The 21980-nt window shown below is 33.9% G+C and overlaps 1 long non-coding RNA gene and 1 pseudogene across 2 annotated transcripts; both read left to right on the forward strand.

The window, feature by feature from the left end:
- LOC112715035 (U-box domain-containing protein 6-like) lies at window positions 1-5872 on the forward strand (annotated as a pseudogene).
- A 2196-nt stretch (window positions 5873-8068) lies between these two features.
- Window positions 8069-9732, forward strand: LOC112718155 (uncharacterized). 2 transcript variants are annotated; one of them, XR_011866264.1, is made up of 4 exons: window positions 8069-8550; window positions 8646-8720; window positions 9164-9240; window positions 9324-9732. It is a non-coding gene; the product is annotated as an uncharacterized lncRNA (long non-coding RNA). The 2 variants fall into 2 exon arrangements; XR_003160656.3 differs by lacking the exon at window positions 8069-8550 and having other exon boundaries at window positions 8602-8720.
- Window positions 9733-21980: the final 12248 nt, after the last annotated feature.

Genomic DNA, 21980 nt, shown 5'->3' on the forward strand with positions numbered 1-21980 from the left:
AAATTCGGTTTCCTGCTTCGGCTCAATACCACTTCCACCCCTTGACAGTTAACACACACACACAAGGAAAGAGAAGAAGAAAGTGAGAAATAAGAATAACCAAATCTCGTCATCTCCCTCCACATTTCTCTCTCTCGCTTGCTCTCTGCTGTCCTCGTATGCTTCCTCCGAACTACTCGCTCCTTTCGGTCTAAACCTCATTAGTCATTACCTCTCTGTCTCTCACATTAAAGATTAAACAGATCCTCACAACCCTTAAAAAAAAAAAACAGTTCTTCTTCCTCTTTTTTCTTTTTTCTTTTTTCATTTTTTTGTAATTATTTTTTTTTCGCTCTAAAAGAATTCCATTTCTTAATGAACAAACCCTCCAGCACCATCTCTTCTTCTTCTCCTCCTCCTTCTTCTTCTTCTTCTCTGGTACGTTATTTCTTCTTCTCAAACCCTAACCCCGCATCTCACATTTCTCACATGCTCATTTTGCCTTTCAATGCTTCCTCAATCTGATTTATTTTTTTCTCTCTCTAAGAAAATTTCCGTAATTTTTAATCCTTTTTTATGTGTTGTTGGAGTGAAGATCTCAGCTGGGGATTATGTTCTTTGCGATCGCTTTGTGCTTATTTTTTGTTATTGCTTATTGGCGTTTATTTTTAGGATCGTGAAGCTGTTAAATAAGAATGCGTTGATTAATTTGCTCTCTGTGAACATGTTTTTGGAAAGAGAGAAAAAATAACCGAAAAATCAGCATTTTCTTCTTTCATTTGATTATTTATACCATGAAAAATGGACAATGTCCAAATTGATTTGGTTACTTTTCAAATTTTGTCTTAATCTTTCTATTGTGAAGATTTGTCACGGATGTCTTTGTCTTTTCCAATTTAAATTACTATAATTTTTTATTGTGTTAATTGGAAAACCCTTTTCTCCTCTTTGGTTGGAGAAAAAATGTTGAAAACTAAGAGATAATAATTTGAATTCTTTCTCTTAAAAAAAACAAAAAGAGAGCATTGTAAATCCAATGCCTACCGAATTGACTTTATGTTAGGTTTGCTTACAAGGTACTTTTCCTTTTGTTGTATGTTTAGAATATTTATACGCAAAAAGAGAATATTGATGCAGTTTACGTTTTGCATGTAAAACAAGTTTGAAGTCATTGTTTTATTTATTATTTATTTGTTTGATTGATATAAAGAAATTCCCAATAAATAGAGTCACTAAATTTTTATGAGTATTTTCAACACGCTACTTACCTTTCTTGGGTAAATTAAACGAAATGAAACTGAAGCATGGTTGGACTTTTAGTTTATTGCAGCATGGTCTAGTCACATGCATTTTTTTTTTTAATTTAAAAATTCTGAACTGGTAGCGACATTTTTCTTTACCACTACTTTGCTAATTTTATTTGTTTCCTGATTTTGATCATCGTTAAATATAGTTGGGATCATTTAGCATCTAAGTTTTCACAGTGAATTTGAATGATGGATGTTGCTGAGCTTGAAGAAAATCTTTTTGCAGCAAGTGATGCCAAGGTATGATGACATGTCTTAAATTATTGGGATAACTGTTAGAAATTCTTCCTTTAATCCTTTACTTTACTAATAATGATAAATTTGTATTCATTCGTCAATTGTAATTGCTCCATAATTCCTGTAGTACTTAATATTCAAGTATAATTATCGAGTCTTTTTTTTTTTCAGGTAAAGTATGCTTGTTCCTAATGTTTACAATTTTCTTCAAAAGTACCCCTAACATTTAATTTCATTCAATTTTGTCCCTAATGTTTTCGATTTACGTCAAAATTACCCATGGACGTTAACACCATCTAAAACGTTAGGGACAAAATTTAAAATGTCCAAGGGTAGCTTTATCAAATTGGTTAGGGACAAAATTGAATGAATAAAAAATGTTGAGGACAAAATTGAATAAAGTTAAATGTTAGGGGATATTTTTGAAGAAAATTGCAAGCGTTAAGGACAAAAAGTGTTCTTTACCCTTTTTTTTTTCATATATATAAATATGTTTATTTATATATGTATATATATTAGTTGCATATTTTCCTTTTCCTATTCTTTTTTTTTTTGAAGTAAAAGTAACTGTCCTCTCTTTGAACCACATTGAATTATTTTCTTTTACACAATTAACACTGCTGCTTTTTAAAGAAGGTTTAGAATTGCTGGCCGAAAAAAAAAGTAAGAGAGTAAATTTTATGTATAGTTCTCTTGCTCTGGTTTTTTGGGCTATTTTTCCAATTCTTTCATTCTTTTTTAATTGTTAAATTCTCTATTTTCAGCTGACAAAGAGTGTTTGGTATCTTGTGCAGTTACATGGAGAAATGTGCAGGACTCTTTCTGCAATATATTGTAAAATATTGACAATATTTCCTTCTCTAGAAGCAGCTAAGCCTAGGAGCAAATCTGGAATACAGGCATTATGTTCACTGCATGTAGCTTTAGAGAAGTCGAAGAATGTTCTTCAGCACTGCTCAGAGTGTAGTAAACTTTACCTGGTACAATTTTTGTTATTCTTGTATAGTTTTCAATTCTATTTTCCGATAGTGTACCATTATGTAGGGTGGATTTAGTTACCTAAGCCCTTTCAACAAGTTATTTATAGCCCATTAGGTTATCTGATTTGGAATACTACTTGTGGAACATCTTGCATATAATATCACTTATGACACAGGCAATAACTGGCGATGCCGTACTTCAAAAATTTGAAAAGGCTAAGTCTGCACTTGTTGACAGTCTTAAACTGGTGGAAGATATTGTTCCTCAATCTATTGGGTGTCAGGTGATAATCTTCAACGATATGGATGTATAGCTTACTTTTCCATGTTTCAGTTTCTCTTGTTCTATTATGTGGAGGCCCATACACAGCCTTGCTACTTGCTTTCTGAATGAGTGAGGGGTGGTCTATTTTTTATGTTTCATTTATTTCCAAAATAACTCAATGCCACCTTGTTTGCTATATTCTGAACTCAGTTTTGTACACTGAATCCTGATCATCATGGACAACCCCCCCCCCCCCCCCTCTTTTTTTTAATCACACTTGACATTTGATTTTTGAGCAGGTTGAGAAAATTGTGGATGAACTTGCAAGTACGGTTTTTGCAATTGAGCCCTCAGAAAAACAAGTTGGCGACGATTTAATTGCATTGCTTCAGCAGGGAAAGAAGCTTGACAACTCTAATGACAGTAGTGAACTTGAATGTTTTCATCAGGCTGCTACTAGACTTGGAATTACATCTTCAAGAGCAGCTCTTACTGAACGAAGAGCTCTCAAAAAACTCATTGAAAGGGCTCGGGCTGAGGAAGACAAGCGGAAGGAATCAATTATTGCATATCTTTTACACCTCATGAGGAAATATTCTAAGTTGTTTAGAAGTGAGTTCTCAGATGATAATGATTCTCAGGGCTCCCAACCCTGTTCACCTACTGTTAATGGATATGTTGAGGATGGTGTTCAGACTCAAGCGTTTGATAGAGTGTTTTCAAAACTTAGTTCCATTAACTTAAAGCCGAATAATAGAAAATCAGGCCCGATGCCCCTTCCCCCTGAAGAGTTGAGGTGTCCGATATCTCTGCAACTCATGAGTGATCCTGTTATAATTGCTTCGGGTCAAACATACGAAAGGGCTTGTATAGAAAAATGGTTCAGTGATGGGCATAACACCTGCCCAAAGACTCAACAGAAACTTCCACATCTTTTATTGACTCCTAATTACAATGTCAAGAATCTTGTGGCTAGTTGGTGCGCACAGAATGGAATTCCTATTCCTGAAGGCCCTCCTGAATCTCTTGATTTTAACTATTGGAGATTGGCTTTATCAGATACCAATTCCACAAATTCAAATCTGTTAACAGTGTAAATTCTTGCAAGTTGAAAGGTGTGAAAGTGGTTCCAGTAGAAGAGAGCAGTATGTCAGAGCAAACTGGGGTAGCTGGAGCTGAAAGCGTGTCTACACAAGAGGACGATAATGAACAGTATCTTAGTTTTCTGAAAGTCTTAACAGAAGGGAATGACTTACAGGGGAAGTGTAAGGTTGTACAAAGGTTAAGGATGTTGCTAAGGGATGATGAGGACGCCAGGACATTTATGGGTGCCAATGGATTTGTTGAAGCACTTATGCAGTTTCTCCAATCAGCTTTGCATGAAGGAAATGCAATGGATCAAGAAAATGGAGCTATGGCCCTGTTCAACCTTGCTGTGAACAATGACAGGTGTGTATTATTGTTTGTATGTATTATTGTTTGTAGTTTTTGTAGTTTTTAACCATAAGGTAAAACTGCTTTTCCATTTTATTAGGAGACTTAAACAACATTTGCTGATTGAAAAGTGATGCTCTTGCATTTAGCCAGAACCACAGTTACTTGGTTATGTTGTAGTAACAAAATATTCATAATTTAATCGCAATGATCTGATCATCATGTACCTCTTCAAGAGCTTCCATCATTTTGTGGAAAAATAAATTGCAAGTTGTATGTATTTATTTTTTGAAGCCTCTCTCTTATGATGTATTAATCCCCCACTCCCCTTCTTGAAATGGACACACAGGAGAAAGAAATGAAGACAATGTGCTTACTGCTTAGTGCAACTCGAATTTGAAAATTGATTATTTTGCTTGTTAAATTATGACATTGACATTATTTCTTCAGTCTAATGCCTGGGATTTTTTATATAGGAAAAAATAGACAGATTTATGCTCCAATAATAATTGAGGCTGAAATTTCTGATGGAGGTGCAGAATAAATGTTCCAGATAGCAATAGTTATTACCTTTCTTTCTCCAGTTTTCCAAATCATTGCATACTCACACTCATTTGTTCCTTTTTCTTTTCAACAGAAACAAGGAAATGATGATATCAGCCGGAGTCTTATCCTTGTTGGACGAAATGATCTATAAACCTACTTGCTATGGCTGTGCAACTGCCCTCTATCTAAATCTCTCTTGCCTTGAAGAAGTCAAGCCTATGATTGGTTCGGGTCAGGCTGTCCCATTCCTAGTCAAGATTCTTAAATCCAGCTCTGATGTTCAATGCAAGCTAGATTCGCTCCACACTCTCTATAATCTTTCTACCGTACCCACCAACATTCCATACCTCCTTTCATCTGGAATCATTGTTGGCTTGCAATCCCAGCTTGTAGGCCAGGGTGATAGTATGTGGACCGAAAAATGCATAGCTGTATTGATAAATTTGGCGGTTTCTCAACTGGGTAGAGAGGAAATGGTGTCATCTCCAGCAATCATAAGCACATTGGCGTCGATACTTGACACTGGTGAGCTCTTAGAGCAAGAGCAAGCCGTCGCATGTCTCCTAATTTTGTGTAACCGGAGCAAGAAATGTTGCGAGATGGTCCTTCAAGAAGGGGTCATCCCTGCCTTGGTCTCAATATCGGTAAATGGGACGTCAAGAGGCAGAGAAAAATCTCAAAAGCTGTTGATGCTCTTCCGAGAGCAACGACAAGAAGAGCATTCCCTGACCAAGCCACAACGCCGACCAGAAACCAGCAATTCATCTATGCCTAAGCCTGAGATGAAACCACTATGCAAGTCTACATCTAGGAGAAAGGTGGGGAAGGCTTTAGGCTTTCTGTGGAAAAGCAAGAGCTATTCTGTTTACCAGTGTTAGGTCTCAATGCAAATCTTTCGATGCTTAGCTTCTATTAGCCCTGGTTTTTATCCTAAGCTCAAGTCCTGTTCCATTGGGTGCTCCGGCTGGTTTTTCCAACGCGTAGAGATGTACATGCATGTGTAATTTTGTGGATTCTGTTAATTCTTCAGTTTCTTTCCTCATTGTAATATCAGTCAATTCTTAGTATTAGATATTTATTTAATTTTTGGTAATATATAATAGGTGTTCCACGTTTTAAATTTACTTTTGAAAGGTCGAGTTAGAAACACACAGAAATGTTTCTCTATCTTATTTAATAGTTGGATATTATTTTTCAAACCACAGCTGCCAGCGGTTAGATTGCCGTTGTCAGCTACTGGATCGTTGCTGGAAAGTAATTGGCGGCCATCGGTGCATGTTCTACGGCAATGTGGTACGTACTTTTGTCTTTGAATTTTGTTTCTACTTTACGGAAGTTCTCAAGAATTCTGTTTCAAGACAACTAACATTTAGTCTACTTGTTCGTGTTTACACTATTGATCATGTTTTTGTCCAAGGACATGAACCAAACAAAGCATGGAGATGTTTTGTTTATACACCCAAAATTGAGGTAATCATTAACACCTAATCCAAATTATGAGTAGATTACCGTTTTGGGTGTTGAAAAATGGGTATTAGAGCAAGTATAGATGCAATATACAAGTGGTGTTGAAAGAACTTTTATCGATTATTACAAAGCAGATAGTTAGGAAGGTATGGCTACTCCATCCTATGTTGGCGAGTAACATTAGCCATCCCATTTGAAATAGCAAAATGGCCCCTTCTTGCTTTTATAATGTAGGGCTTATATAATTTTTATTTACAAATTGAGCCCTTGACCTATTGTTTCTTGTTCCTTATGCCACAATAAAGTCTGGAGAACTTGGAGAAATGAGCTTCAGATATTGAACCTTCTATTGTATTCTTTTGAAGCGTAAGTCTTCCAAATTGGATAGCTGACCAAACCCTTCATATGAGTTCCCTTCAATTCATTGCTATCAAGTCCTAATACTTGAAGAGAAGAAAACCGAGAAAGGTTTGTCATCATAATAGTAATTTGATTCCTTCCCAAATCCAAAGTAGGCAATGAATGCAAGGAGAAAATGCATGAACGACCTCGTCTTATTGTTAGATAGGTCTAGTTCACTCAAAGTTCTACCACGTACTTGGCTTTGAAGGAAGTTATCTGCAAGGTATAACTGCTGTACTAAATTTATGAAGACATTGATCAATCACTACATTTAATTTCTCACAATTTGTGCACCAGTATTGTACTCAACAATGCTTCTTACCACCACCCTTTTTCCCTTGTTTCCCTTTACCTCCTTTCTTGGTCCCTTTACTAGACATTGATCTTGATGTTGATGTTGACGGTGCTGAATTTAGCAAATGCCTCACATGATCACATCCAGTATGCCATTTTTAAAGTGTAATGTTAGGAAGCTATTTTTTTTGGGATAAAAGTTATTTATTTATTTTAAATTCTAGATTCTAAATCATAAATCCTTAATTCTAAATATAAACCCTAAAATAAAGTTAGTTAATATATATTGGCTAACTAAAAATTGGCTTCTTATATTTTCTATTTCTAAAGCAGCCTTTCATATAAGACGGGCATGCTGGCCCATACAGAGCATATCTTTCTATTTACATCTAAATGAGATTAGGACTAAATCTGGAAAGATTCCATCCTAATTCTTGTACCTCTTTGGTTAAAATTTTTGTGCGTTAAAGTCTCTTACAAGTATTTTCACATTCGGTTCATAGGATGATATCCGACTAGAATTATGCATCCATGTTATTCTTCCTAACAACTTTTAAACTCATTTTAAGTATATTAGTAAAGAATAAAGCTAAACACGCCTACACGAATTGTATTTAAATGTGTCTAAAGATTTTTTTTTTAATTAAAGCACAATTGGAAATGTCTTACAAATATGGTATTTGAAATATATTTGATATGTAACGCGACAACTCAACAATCTATCTGTGACAAATTAAAGTTATGTTCCTGTTTTTGTGGCATAATGAATAAATTTAAAAAAAAGGAAAAAAATGAAAAGGAGAGAGAAGGGGGAACCGGATTCGATTCTCTAGTGAGAATTTTATGCCACAGCCTAAACACAAGGAAACTAAGATGATAGAGATAAGGAGAATAAATATTCATAGTAATCCCTGAAATTTGCGCAAATAGTCAATGTAATTTTCAAGATCCTTATTTTTCTATTATAGTCCTCCAGATAGAGCTTTCAGTACTCAAAGTGGTCCCTAGGCATATTTCTGGTGATGAGTCATCACCAGAGCGCTGACGTGGCGTTGTTTTGCCAGGTTGAAGCTGAGCTGACTCATTTTCAATTTATATCCACATTGGTCCCTCGCAGTTGGTGTCATTGTACAAATCCCCACTCATGCACCCTTGGCTCTCCCTCTTCCTTGTGTTCTTTATCGCATTCTTCGGACTCCCAATTCTCTTCCTCTACGCTCTCCAAACCTACATCCACCTCGATGCCCAACCCTCCACCTCCAACGGCCTTCATGCTACCATTTGCCGCCCTAGCGCCCCCAAAGGCCTTGCTCCCGACCTCAGAAAGCGCTCCAAGAATAAGGACAAACTCGATTTCGACGAGAAAAATGCTTAGATCTTCAGGCTCAGACAATTATTATAAATTTCTTTTTGCTTATTTTGTATAGCGAAATATATTGATTGACAACAATTATTATTTAGTATCTTTTTTGTTTATGTTTTTGCAGGATGTTGGCAAAATTTGTGAATAGTTACCTGCTTTGCAGGATCTCAACTTATCTAACAGCTTAATGTCACCATATACATCAGAACTTCCACCACTGGAAAGCATTCGTTTTCTAGTTTTAAGTGATACTGGTGTAGAATGGCAGATTGCCAGGTTCCTTTCTATATCTTTCCCCAACTTATATTTGCTACTTAAATTCCCATTATGTTTGTTAGGAGCCACTAAATATTTCATGTTTAACTGGGCAGGTTGAATGGTTTAGACAATCATTGACAGCTATTGAAGAGCTACATCTTATTGGAAACAATATAAGCAGAGTACTGGTACATTTTGTTTTGGTTCATTATTCTCATTAAACTATGGAGAGCAGTTGAATAAACATTAGAAATTGAACCATTTGATCACACTGCAAGATTTCTCTAAAAAGTAAAAACTATGTACTGAGTATTTTTTGAGCATGTCTTTCATGTTTGATTGAATTATTGTGTCTCTTACTTCTTGTAAACACATTTTATTTTTTGGTGTATACTCCTATGGAACTGCTTTCTTTACATCACATGGATTTATTCAGATTATGAATTTATAATTTACCATAACCCCAAGACTGACCCTTGAGGCTGAAATTTATTTATAAACAAAAAATTTACCATCACATAGATGTAGTCTGATTGAGTTATTGTGCATTTGATCCTTTTTTGAAATAAATAAATAAATGGAAAAATCCTAAACTTGTGATATTTTATTAACTTGATATAGGGATATGCAGGTATCACTTTGAAGTGTGTTGGAGCATCCATGGGTGAGAAGCAACCGTTGACAAAGAAGCTGCCAGCAACAACTACGGTTAAAAATCTATTCTTTTATTAATGTAATGTTCACCCTGTTTAGACCTAACACAGTTTTTCTAATTAACTTGTTTTTCTCAGGTTGGTAAGCTGATAAAAAAAAAAAGAAATAGCACGTGTGTTCAAATCACGATTGCCTGATTCAGTTACCGGCGACTTAATCTTGAAAATCATTTCATTTTCCCTTGATAGAAAGATCAGAAATTGAAGAGGTTCTCTTGTGCTGAAATTTCTACCTCGTTCTGATTAGCTGCAATTAATTTTAAAAGTTGGCTTGCAAAGGAATGTATTTTGAAGTGGTAAACCGATTCAGTGTGGTTACAAGCCAACATTAGATGTGTCATGTGTGTTTGAGGCCCTGCTGAATTGGATGTTCTTTACCCTTTCATGCCACAAATCTTTTCTGATTCCATTGCAAACAGATTTGGATCTTGCACGCCAAAAAAGAATAATGGCATTATTTGGAAAATGAGCTCAAATCTATTACAAATATGTTGTTTATGGAACATTTATTTTTGCAATGCAGATTCGGATTAGTCCCTCAAAAAGTATTGTTGTTTCTGTTTAGTTATTGGATTAGTTGGCATGGAATATAGGATAAATAGAAGGGTTAAATGGAAAATTTGTGATATCTTAAGGGACTCTGCGTTATGCTTGCAGATCCCATCAGAATGTGGATTTAACCACATATGCTGCTAAAGAGCTTCTAAAGTTAGATAGAGAGCCATGAATAAGAAGAAGAAATGAAGTTTACGAAAATTTGAAAATTTAGGATTAGATATAAAGAGAGGGACCAACGTGGATATAAATTGAAAATTGGCTAGCTCAGATAGTTGTTGGACTCTTTCAGCGTGACAAACAAAAGTCACGTCAGTGTTCCGATAATGACTCATCACCAAAATAAAAAAATCGAGATATTAAAAATTACATTGAGTATTTGTGCCAATTTCAGAAATTTCAGGGACAACTATGAATATTTACTCGAGATGAGGAGCGTTTGGAGGAAGTGCCCACGAACTCCATTCTTGAATCCCAAAACACAATAGCACCAAACAGGTGTTAGCTCGGGGGTTCAAGTGATGCCGCAATCAGAAAAGTCGTTCAGTAACAAACTTCCAATAATCTGTATGTGGTGCCTTTATTTTTTTTTAAATTTTTAGTGCTATATATTATTATGTTATTATTTTTAGAGTAATTATCCAAATCAGTCTCTGAGATTTTAAAATTGAACATTTTAGTCCCCAAGAAAAATTAATACACAGATTAATCTCTAAAGTTTTACTTCGGCAGACAAATTAGTCTCCAGTTCATTTTCCGGCAGTCTAATTACCCAGATCAGTTCCCAAAGATTTTAAAAAGACATTTAGTCCCCAAGAAAAACTAATGTACAAATCAATCCCCAACGTTTTTCTCTGTTAGACATAATAGTCCCCCGTCCAAAAATAAAATAAAATAAAATAATTATTATTAATTGCACAATAATATTGTACTATATTTTTTGTATTTTTTGAACAAAAATAATGATAAATTTATTCATTAAATTCTTTATATATATATATTGTCACTCAATAATAATAATAATAATAATAAAATTATTAGAGATTATTTTACAAAAAATTTAAAGTTAAAATCATTTGATATTTTTGTATTTAATATAATCAAAAGATGTCCTATGTAAAAAAAATATATATGTTTGTATTAAAAGAAAATATTTTAATTTAAATTTATATTAAATACATTTTTTTAATACAAACATTTTTTTTAAAATAGTACATCTTTTGATTATATTAAATATAAAAATATCAAATAATTTTAATTTTGAATTTCTTGTAAAATAATCTCTAATAGTTTTATTATTATTATTATTATTGAGTGACTATATATATATATATATATAAATATATATATAAAAATCTAATGAATAAATTTATCATTATTTTTATCTAGAAAATACAAAAAATCATGGTATAATATTATTATGTAATTAATAATAATAATAATAATAATAATAATAATAATAATAATCAATAAAATTATGATGAGATTATTTTATAAGAAATTCAAGGTTAAAATTATTTGATATTTTTATATTTAATATAATCAAAAGATGTACTATTTTAAAAAAATGTTTGTATTAAAAAAAATATGTATTTAATATAAATCCAAATTAAAATATTTTCTTTTAATACATATTTTTTAATACAAACATATATATTTTTTTTACCTAGAACATCTTTTGATTATATTAAATACAAAAATATCAAATAGTTTTAACTTTAAATTTTTTATAAAATAATCTCTAATAATTTTATTATTATTATTATTATTGAGTGAATATATATATATATATAATATATATATATAAGAATTTAATGAATAAATTTATTATTATTTGTCCAAAAAATACAAAAAATATAAGACAATATTATTGTGCAATTAATAATAATAATTATTTTATTTTATTTTATTTTTGGACGGGAGACTATTATGTCTAACAAAGAGAAATGTTGGGGATTGATTTGTATATTAGTTTTTTTGGGGACTAACATGTCCGTTTTTTAAATCTTTGGGGACTGATCTGGGTAATTATACTGCCGAAAAATGAACTGAAGACTAATTTGTCTGCCGGAGTAAAATTTTGGAGATTAATCTATGTATTAATTTTCCTTAAGAACTAAAATATCTGATTCTAAAATTCTCGAAAACTGATTTAGGTAATTACTCTTATTTTTATATGCTTAAGTAACTTTTTTAGTTTACAAAGACATAACTAGTTTTCTTGTAAAACCATCGCTTGTTTAACGGGGGTCTTTGGAACGCCTTGCTTTGTACTTGAATTCGTTCAATTCAATTCTCTGGCTTGAAATTATAACATGAGAATTCAGTTGTAAATTGGTCAAGTAAATAATTCTCTGACTTAAATGATTTGCTGGGTTCAAGGATTATTCAATTCTTGCAAATTGTGAAAATAAAGAAGTCAGTTCATTTCATGGCTATTGTAAATCGTGTAATTTAATTCAATTTTATAATTTAGTTTTTTGAGTTCTATCTCATAAATAATGCTCTGAGTTTTGGTTATTCATGTTACTAATATAATATATAGGGTTAGGCATTTTGTTTGTTCTTAAAATTTTGGATCAAAATCGATTTTGATCTTTTTAATTTTTTATTAATATCATTCTTAATGTTATAAAATGGTGTTATCATTTCTATTTTTATGTCATTCCATATATATAATTTTTTTTTTTGCATTGTATATTTGGATGAATTTGCAAAATAACTTTTGTACTTATTATAGGTTAATTATTTTGATTTAACATAATTTTTGGACAATATATTTGGCTATATTTACAGGGATTCCAGGAGATATTAAGTAATTTATGAATATTGTTAAAGTAATTATATTCTATTTTATACAACTAAGAGTATTTTTAATAGAGTGTTTTTAGAGTATTACTTTTGATATTTTCAAAAAGTGAATTGATTTACAATTGAAATATGTATTTGATTTAATTTATGAAATGAAACTGATATCACTTTGGAAAAATAATATCACCTTAATGGAGAAGAACCAATAAAATTTTGCCACTTGTATAATTATATTTTTAAAATAATATAAAATTCTAATTGAACTAATTCTATGTATTGGAGAAGCAAATTTTACTTTTAGTTTCAAAATAGTCATGTAAAACTCAAAATAAAATGAAATTAGAATTAGTATTGACCTCTAAAAATTAACCAAAATTTAATAGGATGGTTGGTGGATGAAATAAACATTAATCACTCAATGACCAAGAGTTAATAATTATGGTAAATTAAATTGATATTTTATCATAATTAAATTATGTCACACATAACACTCTTCTATATTTATAAAATTATTACATCGAATTTCTCTAAAAATAAATTATTCTAATAGTAAAGTCATGTCCATGTAATTTAACTTAATAATAATTATGTCACATCTGAGAAAACAATTATCAATATTAAAATTATGGCACTAGATAGTACTTTTTAGACTTTAGTTATCCATGCATGTCTGGATTCAAAATATGTAGTGTAGTTGTTTCTGTGATGGATCTTTAATTTATTTATTTGTAGGTCGTAGATGAATTCATCAAGAGGAGGGCATATATATATATATATATATATATATATATATATCGTTATCATTATAGAATAATAATAAAGTGTAGCTGAAAAATAATACAGATCATAGGATGTTAGATTGACACATGAAAACTTCCTAAGCTAAAATTAAAGGTCATAGGATGTAATGAGACGGAAACTTAGAAATTGGGATTTAATATTATGTTTATTGGTTTAGAGATTAGTATTAAAATTTTTTAGTTTTTATTTTTAAAATTTAAGTATTTCAATGTCCTTCAAAAATTAAAGTGAGAACATAGAAGGTGTAAACCCCACTAAATTGGGTAAATAATTAGTCAATAATTTAAATTTTTATTAGGAAAGCTAAATATACAAAACTGATATCAAAATAGGATAGAACTCGTCGAAACGAGAATTTTGATATCAATTTTAAAATTCGGCCTAAAATTAGGCCGAACCGGTCAAACTAACTCTGAACCGAGCCCGTGGGCCCAATATATATAATGATCATTTCATCCTTTTCTCCAATATTTGCTTCCTTTCCAGCACCAGCACCAGCATCGAGAAGAGAGATTGAAGAGAGCAAAACCACCAAAACCTAAACCCTTATCAATTTTTAATTTATTATAATTTTCAATCCGGAACTCCGATTGACGAGCCGTTTGCGGCCACGCGTTCGTCTCGGAGTCCTCTTTAATTCTATCCAAATAAAGTGTTTAGTTTCTCATCAATTCATTTCCAGTTTTCCGTACCCCTTTTCTACAGATTTCAGCAAGCTATGCATCAACTTCCAATGCATGTAACTCTTAGAATTGAAAAGAATTTGGGTTACAACCAAGACACAATTGTTTTTGGATGAGCTAGGAGTTTCCAAACTTAAATTTAGCTTAACTGGAGTTTTGTAATAAAAGTTATTCAAATTGAAAGGTATTAAGCTTGTTGGTTTCTAAAATAGATTTTGACTTATTTTTACTTAACTTCCAGGTAATGTAACTTCTTCATTAAAAATGTATTAACTTAGAACCAATTGAGAAAGAAACCTGGATGAGTAAAGTTTAACTACATTAATTTTTAAAGTCATTGGATTTAACTTGGATTTTATATTGAATTTTGAATATCACATGCTGCTGCTGTTTTTTTAGTTTTATATACTGCAGAGCAGTCACAGTTTTTCTTTTATTCCTGAGGCTAGAGAAATCAGAAAATTATGATCTTTAGTTTGTTAGAAAGCTTATTTCAAGATGAACGTCTGGACATAAAGTTTGTGCAATTCCGAGTTCATTTGTTATATTAAAACAGAAAAGAAAATAGAGTGTCGAGGATGTCTTAGTGATAGTCATGGGTTCGAGAAGTTAATGTTTAATCTTTGTGTGATGTAATTGATTTAATGTTAGAGTTGGGTTGATTTTAAGATTATTCGATATTAAGAAGGTTGAGAAGAGTTTGATAAATAGTTTGGTCAGGACCCGGAAAAGGGTAATCAAGATGAATTATAAGGGAATGATGATGAAAAATGTGAAAGGGAGGTTGTTAATAAAAGGAGTTAACATGCCATGGCTTGATGAATGATTAAATAATGATTATGACTATGAAATGGCTTATGAATGATGATATCTGAGATACGAGTTTCTCTGGATAAAAATCGTGGCTCGCCACCACGTGTTCCAGGTTGATTCTCGATACTCTGTTAACCCTACGTCGTAAGGGTGACCGAGCACGTATAAATTCCCGGGTATGGATAACCCCCATTGAGTGATTTATATGATGATTGAATGTGAACTCTATGCATAGACTCTTGGGGATGCGCGACGGGGGACAGTCTAAGGCTTTCGGACTTGTCGGGTTGGCTGGATAACCGACAGATGGGCCCCATCAGCCATAGGACAGGCATGCATCATATGCATTTGTTTGTTTGATTGCTATGCATTTCCTGGGTATGTCTAATTGATATATATCACCTGCTATCTGTTATACTTGCTATTTGTACTATCTGCTCATTACTTGTGCGTGAACTTGTTTGGTTGCTTGTTTCTGTTGCATTATGATTGATGGAGGAAAAGGAGGAAATGGAGAAATGGTTTGGTGTTAGATTAGGATTGAAATTGAGTAAGTTAGATAGATTTAGAATACCTACCCCTGTTTATAGCTTCTGTTTAGTATTAAGTTGGATAATTGTATAACGGAGCCTATGGCATTCCTAGGACCTTATTTATTATGCGCGTGGCACTTTTACCATGCTGAGAACCTCCGGTTCTCATTCCATATTGTATTGTTGTTTTTCAGATGCAGGACGAGAGGCTCCTCGCTAGACGTCTGGATCCTAGGAAGCGAAGTAGTTCTTGGGCGCATTTTGGTTTCTGTTTGTATATATGTATATATATGTTTAGCTTACTCTCCAAGTAACTTATGTATGCTGCTCCTCTTAGAGGTTGAGGGAGAGATAGGAGTTACTTTGGTATTTTGGTGTATTTTGGAGATACCTATGTATGTTCATATGTATGTATATATCCTCTGGCCAGCCTTAGCTTTGCAGGCTGAGTCAGGGGCTAGTTATACTGTTTCCTTGGCTTTTCTTTACATCTTGGTTTACCTTTATCTTTTTCCTATTTGGTTTCTTAGTACACAAGTAATCCTATTCCTTGAGCGTTGCGCTTTTAATTTTCGCGATTATTGTTTACCCATTTGTTTCAAGGCTCCTAGTATACTGCTTCTTTCATAAATATATGTATATTATTACTGTTTAGAGGTTCGTAATACCTTACTATCTCAGTCTTATGACTTAAGCATAAGATTTAGTATAGTAGGGTGTTACATTATGGTATCAGAGCAGTTCGTTCCTATAGAGCCTGAGGACAGACTGGATATGCAATTGTGCATTCTCTGTTTATGTGTCTATGTGCTATTAGGATATCTAACTGATATGTGTAGCATACATATTCGTGAGCATGCATTTGGGACTCTTAAGCACTAAACTTGAGATATTGAGACTGATCACCTTAATATCAATTGTTTGGTGTGAATAGGGACCAAATGTCGACTCGCGGATCCGAGCGAGGTAACTGGAAGAAAAATCCTAGGACCGAACCAATGCGAGGGCCCCGAGATGGAAGCTCGGGTGCTGGTACGAGCAACATAGGTCGATACTATAGGTCCATGGCTCTTACTGATTTCCTCAAGATCAGAGTGGTCCACCCCGGTTTAACGAAAACACTAATGCGCTAGAGGCTGATCAGTGGTTTCGAGAGGCGGAGAGATTCTTATACACTCAGCACATACCGGAAGTACAATCGATGGAAATAGTGACTTACATGTTGGAGGGAGATGCTCAAAAATGGTGGCAGGAGTTATATCATACCTTGCAGATGGAGTTAACAGATATCCTTTGGAGTAGATTCAAGACGGAATTTTACGGAAAATATTTCTTACATGCAATTCGCATTGCAAAGGAGTTGGAGTTAATGCAACTGAAGGAAGAGAATATGTCTATTGTTGACTATACCCATGAATTCGACAACCTGTGTCATCTCTCTAGAGTTTGTCAAGGAAATCCAGCCGACTATAAAGCGTGGAAGTGTGTTCAGTATGAGAAAGGGCTTAGAAGAGACATCTTCAACTGTGTGAGTCCGCAAAGGTTAACAGATTTCCCTGAATTAGTTATGAAAAGTCAATTCGCAGAATGTTACTCCATGAAGTCATCAATGTTACAGGAAGGTTATGGAGAGACTACTCCAGATGAGCCACATAGAGCCGGACTAGGCGTATGTTACAAGTGCGGGAAGCCAGGGCATATAGCTCGAGATTGTCCACACAGGATACGCCGGGATGCAGCCGAATCCGATTCTCAGACTTGAGGTAACCATGAACTAGCAGTAGAGTTCTAGCTACCTTGCATATCATTAACATGTAATATCCATTGGTGAAGCATGTCAAGTTTTTATGATTGTGGAGTCCGAGCTAATGGTTAGTCAAAGATTATTAGTTGTCGAGATGGAGGGATACTTAGCTAACTTAGAGAAGTGACTGGGTTCTTAAAGGATAAGAATTAGAATGATGTAGTGGAAGCAGGGTGGATTATGCCTAAGAAGTTGGAACTGTTGAAAGCTATGCGGAGTTACCGTTTGAAATCCAGTGACGTTAAGACTTCGAGAAAGAGGAATAGAGAAATTCAACCTTTAGTTGCTAATTAATTACGAGATGAGTCAACGTAAGACCAAACCCTACACGAGAGAGTTCTTGAGACCCTTCTTGACGATGTACCAGAATTTCTACTTTAGAGAGAGAAAACGTGAGTTGCAACAAACCTAGTGCCCAAAAGTTGGATCACTATTGATTGCATTGAAGACATGATTATAACCAGTGAACCTTAGGACCGAGTTGAAGGGAGTACTGGAAGGGAGAATCTAAGTGTTTCTTTCCGAGAGCATGCCAACTAATCTCCACGACTTAATCTAATCTTTCTCTTATAGCTTACATTGAAAGCTCTATCTTGAATCTTTTCCTGTAAGAGCCCAATTCATCGTTCTTCCGATTTTGTTCCTCACTTGTATAAACCTTGTCTCTTTTGAATTAAACCTGGACTCATCCTAACATAATCATATAATCTTTGAATCCTGGAGACCTGCGATGCGTGGAGTTGTTCTCTTGTGGAAACTCGTGTTCTTTTAAAAGCCAACTAGAACCTATTTAATTTGCCTTATTCATCCTATTTAAGCTTCGATTCGAACTTCTTCCCTGAGATGTAATTAGGTTTCTCTTTTTGTGTACTCCATCAGTTCTGTACAGCTCTGGTTAACTGTATGCAAGACTTTCTTTTTAATTCTCGTGAACACCGTTCATGTTACTCATTCGTCCTTTGAACATAACATCTCTTCGAAAAATCAACTCGTATTGGATCTTGCAATGCGCATGACTCTTAGATGCAACTATTAGAGTATCCATCCTTTATAGCAAGGCTTTTGAACATGAAAATGAATCAGCGACATTCCTAAAAAAATCTAGAGCCTTAATCCTCGCCAATCGTATCGCTCATGACTAAATAAATGCAATGAGATGCACCTAGGTTCCTTTCCTTGTGCATTCCATCATTTCGGTATAATCCTGATTAACCATATACAAGATTTTCTTTCTGATTTATTACGAACACCATTGTATTGCTCATTCATTTTTCAAGCTTAATGTCCTTTTGAAAATTAACTCGGGCAAATATTAGTATCATGTATAGATTATAGCTGCAACTGTTGAGATGTTGATTCCTTAAGAGCAAGATTTTTGGACACGAAAGATGAAGCATGTAAGCGTGCGCCGTCAAAAAGAGTTTTGGAGTTTTAAATTCTCGCCGACCACAAAGCCTATGATTAGGTTACCGCACTAGAAATACACCGGTTACATGGAAACTCGAATATGAAGAGAGCTTTCGAACTCCAAGAGAAGGATTAACCCCAATTCCAGTAATCAGGATACTTGAACTTATTTAACAACTTGAAATTAGTGCGATATAGTACCAGAGGGGTTTAGGATACGTGTAAATACAACATCGTGAAATGGTAACGGACGCCCTGAGTGAAAAGTTTCTGGGGAAATGCTCGAATATAAGTTTCAGAGGAAGGAAGGCTAGGTAAGTTGGAACTTTAAATTGGATATCAAAGGTATAACTAAAGGAGTCAAACTAAATCTATTGCGGTCTTAAAATGTAGCAAGGACGAAATGCAAGAAGCGTAAGAAGACAGTAAAGATCTGCCGAGGATGTTGAGGTCTGGTAAACAAAAGGGGAACTAAGAAGAGATTTTATATGCCTAATGCCGAAATAGAGATCGTAGAGTCAAGAACTTAAGGAGTACAAAATTGGTAATAAAGAGCTACTAAGAGTACTAAAGCCGGTTGAATCAAGAAGATGCCAAAAGAGAGTTATGTGTCGAAATCAGAAGTTGAAATAAGGAACTGTTGCCCAAAACTTACAAGTGAGGATTATCGAATTTACCTTGAGATTTCTAAAACATACCACGAATCCAGGAAGATATTTTGAGCAGTTAGAAGTGAAGAACGAAGTGGAAATCTATGTGATTATAAGTTTGACGTATGAGAAAGAAATGAGAGACCACCAGAAGCCGTTCGAAATGCCACAACCGTCGAAGGTTCTACATTAAAGATAAAAGAGAATAGCTATCGATTTCATAATAGATTGCCAAGGTCTAAGACAAAAAGTGATACTGTTAGGAACTCGTGGATCAAGTGATCAAGTCCGTTTTGCCCATCGGAGCAAACTACTTATTAGGAATATCAACGAGACTATACATCAGGGAGAAGGTGAGACTCTACAGTACGCTAAACACCCTTGAATCAATTAGAAACTGGAATATCGAACATCTTAATTCTTGAATTTAAAAGCCGAGAAAACAGAGGAAAAGTTACGCAAATTTGAGTAAAGATTCTCGTTATAGAAGCTGGCAAAAGAGATAGGCAGATCTAAGAAGAAGACTTCTCAAGTTGGAAGGAAGAAGATACCTATTTCTGAATATTACTTCAACGAACTAGAAGTGGACGAGCAATCAAAAAATTAAGAAGTTAAATCCCGCCAAGTTAGCCCATTTCAAATTTAGGAGAGTATTGATGGTAAGTGGCGTGCCAAATAGTTTTTGTCGTACCTTTCGAACCTATTCCAACATACTCCATATGTCGTAACTTCTGAAGCACACCACTAAAATAAATTCATGTCTTACAACCTAAGCCAGCTTAAATGAAAGGAGATGGACGTTTCGAGTGACGAGGTCAGTTTCAAGAAACTCTAAATATGCCGAAGGACTACCCACACCTCTTTTCAAATGACTGAATCTGAATTTTGAGAGCAAAATTCCTAATTAGGTGGGTAGAATGTAAACCCCACTAAATTTAGTAAATAATTAGTCAATAATTTAAATTTTTATTAGGAAAGCTAAATATGCAAAACTGATATCAAAATAGGATAGAACTCGTCGAAACGAGAATTTTGATATCAATTTTAAAATTTGGCCTAAGATTGGGCCGAACCGGTTGAACTGACTCTGAACCGGGCCCGTGGGCCCAGTATATATAATCATCATTTCATCCTTTTCCCCATTATTTGCTTCCTTTCCAGCACCGAGAAGAGGGATTGAAGAGAGCAAAGCCACCAAAACCTAAACCCTTATCAATTTTCAATTCATCATAACTTTCAATCCGGAACTCCGATTGACGAGCCGTTTGCGGCCACGCGTTCGTCTCGGAGTCCTCTTCAATTTTATTCAAATTAAGTGGTAATTTTCTTACCAATTCATTTCCAGTTATCTGTGCCCCTTTTCTACATGAAAATTGTTGAGTTTTTGGGTGATTTTGATAATTTTGGTGGTTTAGGTGCAAACTAAAATTGGATAACTGTTGGGTTGCACTCCAATCATCAATGGGTATGGTAAGAATAACCTAAATCCTAGCCAATTTTTTATTTATTGATGAAAAATCTGAATTTGGATATATATGTGAATTAGGGGTGAATTGAGTTATATATGTGCATTGGGTTTGAGTTAGGAGTACTTGGAGGCTTGTTGGTGATCAAGCTTGGTTTGGGCTATTTTAATTGAGCTTGGAGGGCTGTAATTTTGAGTTGTGAGGCTGCCTTGGGTGAATTAAGTGATCGGCCAAGGTATGGTTTAAGTTTCGCACGTTTAATATTTACGGTGTTGTGAAAACGTAGGTTAGAGGAACCATAGGATAAGTTGAATTGTTTGTTGTATTTAATGATTAGCCTTGTAATGTTGTTGGAATAGATTTGTTGGTGGATATATATTAGAATTATGAGATGCGGAAGTTATTAATGGTGTGCTCTTATATTTATTTATGATGGATTAGGATTGGTGTTTGTTAATAAGGATGTAGAGTTGTATTTTGGTGGTATTGAATAAGCTGTAACTAATTATGTAATGATCGGAATTGCATGAGACCAAGTTTGGGCTAAACTTGGGAATATAAGGAACTAAACTGAAAAATTTGGGATCTTTTTGTTAAATATATAATTTATGGCAAATTTTTAAAGTTAGGTTGTTAAATCTGTCCTGCAGCAGAAAAGGTCAAGCAGAGCAGCAACTTATTTGTCTTGCTGCGACTTCTACGAGTTGAGTTTTGGAGCAAAACTAATTTTGTTATAAAATTTGATTAACTTGCTTTATTTCTCTAAAACTTCATAATTTTAAGAGTTGAGGATTGGGAGTTGTGAATTTTTGAATATTGGTGGTCAAAGCTGAAAAGGAACAGATTTCAGCAAGCTATGCATCAACTTCCAATGCTTGTAACTCTTAGAATTGAAAATAATTTGGGTTGCAACCAAGACACAATTGTTTTTGGATGATCTAGGAGTTTCCAAACCAAAATTTAGCTTAATTGGAGTTTTGTAATAAAAGTTATTCAAATTGAAAGGTACTAAGCTTGTTGGTTTCTAAAACAGATTTTGACTTATTTTTACTTAACTTCCAGGTAATGTAACTTATTCATTAAAAATGTATTAACTTAGAACCAATTGAGAAAGAAACCTGGATGAGTAAAGTTTAACTACATTAATTTTTAAAGTCATTGGATTTAACTTGGATTTTATATTGAATTTTGAATATCAAATGCTGCTGCTGT

This window comes from Arachis hypogaea, chromosome 10, assembly GCF_003086295.3.
Source record: "Arachis hypogaea cultivar Tifrunner chromosome 10, arahy.Tifrunner.gnm2.J5K5, whole genome shotgun sequence".
Lineage (NCBI taxonomy): Eukaryota > Viridiplantae > Streptophyta > Magnoliopsida > Fabales > Fabaceae > Arachis > Arachis hypogaea.